Raw genomic sequence first — 6,516 nt, forward strand, 5'->3', positions numbered from 1 at the left:
TTCATTTGATTGCTTTCAATAAGGTAAGGGAGAAGAACTACATTAATATAAATGTGAGTGTGTGTACCTATCTGAACCAAACATCAACAGAATGAACAATCCATTAGTGTACTGGGAGGCACAAAAGAATACCTACCCAAATGTATATAAACTGGCACTCACATTTATCTGCACCCCAGCTTCATCTGTGCCTTGTGAAAGAATATTTTCTAAAGCTGGAGAAATATTGTCCAAAAAAAGAAACCGTTTAAAGCCAGCCACTGTGGGAAAGCTATTATTTCTCAACAAAAATGAATAACAAATTATCCTTAGTACTTGTTGTATTTTGTTCACATACTAAATTACTAACATAAGCACATTCATATATTTGTCATAATCAAATAACCATTGAATTCTTAACAATGTTGACCACTTGGGCTTGTAGACCAGGGGTCTCCAACCCAGTCTTCAAGGCCCACTGTGGGTCCTGGTTTTTGTTCCAGCTGATCCAGCAGAGACAGTTGAACCAATGAGGCTTCTGCTAAAACAAGCCACACCTGACTGCAATCAACTGATTGCACTTGTAAAACACCAGATTGGGGGAAAAGTGTTGTCATCTTGTTTGGTAAGAATGAAATCCTGCACCCACAGTGGGCCTTAGTGGAATAGGTTGGGGACCCCTGTTGTAGACCTCTTGATGGCGCCATAGAGTAAATGAAGTACAATGAAGCTTTGCTACATGTGCAAACCGATTGGCTGCAAAGCTTCATTGCTTCATGAGGCTTCATTTGGCCATCACTACTAAATACTGTTGAAGCGGTCTGCAATGTTAAGAGTCTTGTTAGCTGGAATTGCTGTGTCCAACCGCTGTAGCTCTGCTGCTCTCTGTGAACTCTCTATTCACGCCGGAACGTGCGCGGCTCTTAAATGTCTCTGTCACGTGACTGTGTCGTAGCCGGTAACGCGCTCGGCCAAATGGACACACAAGTACGGAAGGTGAATTATGCCAAACAAAGGGTCACCACAATGTCATTATCATCATTTTAAAAATTTAAGTGACTGGTAAAAATAGATTATGACCGGATTTTTATGACCCTGTCAGTCAAAATGACAGACAACGAAAAAGTCTAGCGCAACCTCTGCTTAGAACTGTAAATATTTTTCACTTTGGGCACCTACACACTCAATCAGGTTTTCAGAGGAGAGTTGGAACGGGGCCGTACAGTCCTCCTTGATTTTAATGCATCATACACCGAGGATGTGGGCAGCGGGGTGGGTGGGGAGGTGATGTGACAATTGTCCCACCGCTGGCAGCCCCGCAATTTCCCGCACCTCTTTTAAAGCACCACATACATTATACTCCACGGGGGAGCTACCACAAGGGGTGGTGGGATGTGCGGCAGGAAAGTAGTTTCCCGCGGCAGTCCCACTGCCCTCTCAGCCAGGCTCTCCTTTTTTAATCCATACACTGCACGATACCTTCCCCACACAATCCCATCACGGATCTAGGTATTGGCTGTCAGTCGGGGACCTGGCAGCCAAAGTAATAGGGTGGTAGGTGGGTCCCACACTTTTCCATTTGGCAGGACTCCCAGATTTGGGCCCCCTCTTCATCATCGGCTTTGGTGGGGCGGTGGCGCATCCCCTCATCCATTCCGCAAGGGCCTGTTAATGGGGGCGCGGATGGTCTGGGGGACTGCCCGGGTCCCAGGGGTATAGCGGTGGTCCGTTTGCCAGAGCTCCGGGAGGAGAGTGGCCCCTCCTTGGTTGGTTGGCGCAGTGCCAGAACCCTGGGGTGGGCCTGACATTGCACTTCCACTTTTCTGCAGGACTATCACACATCTGAGTGAGTTCACACATGACTGAGTGCAATTAGACACACTCAGGTAGAGAGATTGGCAGTGCAGGGATAAGCGATTGGGTAGTATAGAATAGGATGTCAACATATCCATGCTTACATATGATTCACATAATACTGGGTTCCACACCTTACTTTGCTGATTTGTGTACCCTCCACCCCGCCTAATCACGTCTCCTTTGACTTGCTTCCCTTCCTCTTTCTCCTCGGTTATCAGGCCCCCAACATGGTGTTCATGGGTAAATATGAGGGGCATTCAAAAAGTAATGCACTCAAGTGCATTGCTCGTACAGGATTTTACCAATCTTGTTTATATTTGGCACAAACACGATAGGACACACCTTTTTGTGATTGTTATATGTGTTTTCTTATTTTCCGATTTTTCAAGCTTAAACTATCTTCCAAAATGGCTGCCCCTCTTGAAGCTCGTCAAAAAGTTCAAGGCCCAAAAGTCAGCTGGCAAAATTATGGCCACTGTTTTTTGGGATTCTCAAACTGTAATCCTTGTGGATTTTTTTGCCAAATGGGGAAACCATTTACCCTGAAGTATACATTGACACTCTTAGGAAGCTCAAAGCAAGAATTCGATGTGTTCGGCCCAACTTGAACATGGCAAATGTGCTCCTCCAGCATGACAATGCATGTCCTCACACAAGCATCGGGACCATGGAGGTCATCACTTCATTTGGATGAACTGTCATACCACATCCACCATATTTGGCGCTGTCAGACTACCACCTCTTTTGTCCAATGAAAGAAGGACTCCGGGGCAACCGATATGGCAATGACGACGAAGTGAAAACTGTCAAAAATTGGCTTAGAGATCAACCGGCTGAGTTCTACAACACTGGTATACATGCCCTCGTTCATAGGTGGATTGTAGCTCTTGAGATAGGTGGAGACTGGAGAAGTAAAAATGTAATCCTCACACTTGTACCTTTCTTTTGATGTATAATCAGGGGTGCACATATTTTTTTTGCCCAGGTTCTCAGAGGAGGACCTGGAGATGTGACTTGGTCCTCATTGAGCTTGAGAGCCGACCCGCCTGATGCGATAGATTTATGACAAGCTTTACTTAGAGCCAATTAACTTTAATCAATTATATTAACAATTAATGCTTGATTAACATCAACTGGCACAACAAAATTGCCATTACTTTGAAGTGAAATGTAAAGAAATAAAAAGCACCAATTCAAAATAAAGGGCATTATGCGGCTCCCACATTAACTCCAAGCCTTTTTAAAAGTGGGATTTCCTCCTCATAAGACCTCATTGAACGTGCATGTTTAGCTTTGTAAAATGCGAGCAAAAACGCGTTTGTCAGTGCATGTCGCTGTTTATTACCTTTATTCCGCCCTATTCCGCCACTTGCCCATAGGGCGAGTGGGGTCCTGTTTGATATCGATAGTTTGCTTAATTGCCACATGCTCTCTGTTTTTTTCGTGCTTTTCAAAGTTCGGATGGCTGAAATTCTATGACCCTACATAAAATGCGCTGCTCTTATCGGCGACATTGGGATTCTCACGGCACATTTTGTACCGCATTTCCGTGCGAGCATCATTTGCTTCTAGCCATGGTACCTCCTGTAGCCACTTTTCAGCAAAAGTCCTTTTTTTCGGTAGCTCCGGTGACGTCTCTGTCGTCTGTCTTTTGACGGGGGTGGGGGAACACGGAAGTAATTACTCAGTGTGGCCTGCCTCTTCGACATTTTGAGAAGTGATTTTCTCGTGTCCGCCGCAAATACAGTGGTCAGCCATCGGTACGCAAAAGCGTATGGAAGCCGTTGAGGGCCAGCGCGTTTGTCTACGTCCAGTACGCATGCGCGCATGCAGACCACTTATGTGCACCCCTGTGTATAATACATGTTGCTATTATAATTTGTTTATACATAATAAAGTTGGGTGCATTATTTTTTGAATACCCCTCGAATATTAGCTATCGATAGCGCCACTATGTTCATAGGTAGCATAAGCGTGTAAAATGTTTTTGTTGTTGTTTGTTCTCCCCCTCTCTGTCTGTTTCCTTTCTTTCTGTCCTCCCATAACTCCTTCTCGTTCAATGCTTTCGAATACATAAAACATAATGAACAACCACAATGAGAGTATATCAAATTCCCAGGTGATACATTAAAACTGTTCAGACCATAAGGACACTCATATTCTGATTCTCCATGTCTAAGCAGCTGAACAGGACAGGTTTAAAAAAAAAAAAAAAAAAAAAAAACACCCAAAAACGTAATATCCTACCCTTTAAAAGTGACATACTGTTATATAATGTACAATGTATTATCAGTCATAGCCTGCAACATGGACACATCTCCCAGTCCCTAAGCAGGGAGCACAAGTGCAGATGAATTTAAAACTTACAGAAGAACCATATAGTCTGCAGGAATTTCTATAACTGACACTATTTGTTGAGTGAGCTTGGAGGATGAAGTAATCTTTACAGATCCTTCAAATCAATGATTGAATTAATTTTACTTCATTGAATGAAACAGCTAGACGTACAATCTGGTGTACAGATCAGTGTGTTGGCCAGGTCGGATCTATTTTGTGAAGGTGGTCTAAGGATGCAGTTTGCCCGCCGTTGCTTTAGTTGTATACATGCCATGGACACATGAGTAGGTGGAATAACAATGACACTCACTGTCCACCAGCTACTCATGAAAACCCACCTGTCCTCGTCACAGGTGAGACACTACTTTTTCTCACACGAAAGCTATATTTTATGGCAATGCCTATTAGATGCTGTGGCAGTGAATGGTTTGGTATGTAAACAACTGCATCACTTGGCTTGTCCACTGCAGCGCTCTTCTGACTACTGTTGGGGAATCCAATGTGGCTTTAGCACGAAAAATCAACATACAGGTTTGCTTAATCACACAAAATTAGTCAAGCCACACTTGTAATGCTTCTATACTATCATTCAAGTCCAATCATTTATCTCTTATTGAGGTTTTACAAAATGTGCTGGACTTGAAGAACAGTCTGCATCTTTTCGTGCCCAGCACAATTGATGCAATTGGGCCTTCATCTCCTCATAACCCAGTACCTGACCTCTGTGTCCAAAGAACACCAACCATCTATGGAGTGTCAAAGGCTTGTGACGAACTAATGGGAGAGGTAGATCGATTTTAAACATTGTACACAACATTTCCTCAAATAGCGCTCTCCATTATAATCAATACTGTGCTGCCATTCATGATAATCAAAATAGCGCAGGCCACACCTCTGAGAGAATAGTCCATATTACTTCTCCCTGAGAGGAACAACAAATAAACAAGTAGTGCTACTCAATACCTAACCTACAATTGCAACCATGAGTACAAACAAATAGGCTACACACAGGAACATTCACACCCACATCCACAACAGTTTAGACACATGCTCACTACTAAGATAACTATGAACAAAACTGGTAAATACGAAAACACATTATTATTATAGAAATGAATTTGGACTAATGATCTTTGCTCTACTTATAAATGTCCCCTACCATAATATGCTGCAATGGATGAGCAAATTGACAGATAATATTACCAAATTTAAGATAGAGCACATTATCAAAAATAAAGTCTGGGGCCAGATCCAGCCCGCTACATCATTTTGTGTGGCCCGCGAAACCATCATGTGCATTGACTAACACATTTGTACGCACACTTTTTAGTAGTTTCATCATAAATATGGCTTAAAATTGTGTTGCTTGCATTACCCAGGAGTGATATCATTCGACAGGAGATACCTCCTGGGCGAGGCACGACAGGTAGAGCGAGTGAAGGGGCCACTTCAGGGAACTCAGACACAAGGCTTTCACTGGCACCGTCCCACTTGTCGCTGCGACAATGCAGTAAAGCTGTGTGTGCTAAATCTGTTGGCCCTCTGGGGGCCCCTGCTAGCTGGGGGCCCTAGGCAATTGCCTGGTTTGCCTAATGGGACACGACACCTATCATAAAAGCATTTCTTGTGAAAGGCTAACATTTGCTGTTATTTTACACCAAATATACTTTTCATATTTGTGTCTTTGTCGCAGACAGCTGGGCCAGTGAGGTTTGATTACAACGCCAGAATTGAATGGGGCTGGGTAGCCTACCAGTTTTCTGGCTGGAGGACCTGTTTTCAGATATGCTGCCCTCCATTCAGGACAAGTGTTTGCCACTCAACTAGTACGTTGAACGATCGCTGCCAGCCCTCCCAGTCAAAATGGACTGAACGCCTAGCTCCGTCAATGGCACACATTGAGTTAAAAAAAACACCGCCGAAGAAACCACTCTCCATTGTTTAATGGTGGTATGAACGAGATTAAATACCACTGGTATTTAATTATTTTTGAAGAAATTTCATGCATTGTCAGGATTACGAAATAGTGACATCTACTGGTATCCTATATGTATGTCTGGATTAAATCAAATGTTACCGTAACATTCGATGTTTTTATTAGCCTTTTCGTGTGTGTGTATGTATGCGCATTTGGAGTTGAGGATGTTAAACCTTAAAAGAAAGGGGAAAGGCAACTAAAAATTGAGGTATTTATATGGACCTTGGGATCCCAAAATTAAAATACTTTTTAGCCTGACATTATAGCCACCAACATATGGGCTGACAAGGTGCATGCGTGTTTTCGCAGCCAATTATGGATAAAGAACAGGTACACGTATTTTTTTTTAATGTCATGACATAAGT

This window comes from Corythoichthys intestinalis, chromosome 15 (assembly GCF_030265065.1).
Source record: "Corythoichthys intestinalis isolate RoL2023-P3 chromosome 15, ASM3026506v1, whole genome shotgun sequence".
Classification (NCBI taxonomy): domain Eukaryota; kingdom Metazoa; phylum Chordata; class Actinopteri; order Syngnathiformes; family Syngnathidae; genus Corythoichthys; species Corythoichthys intestinalis.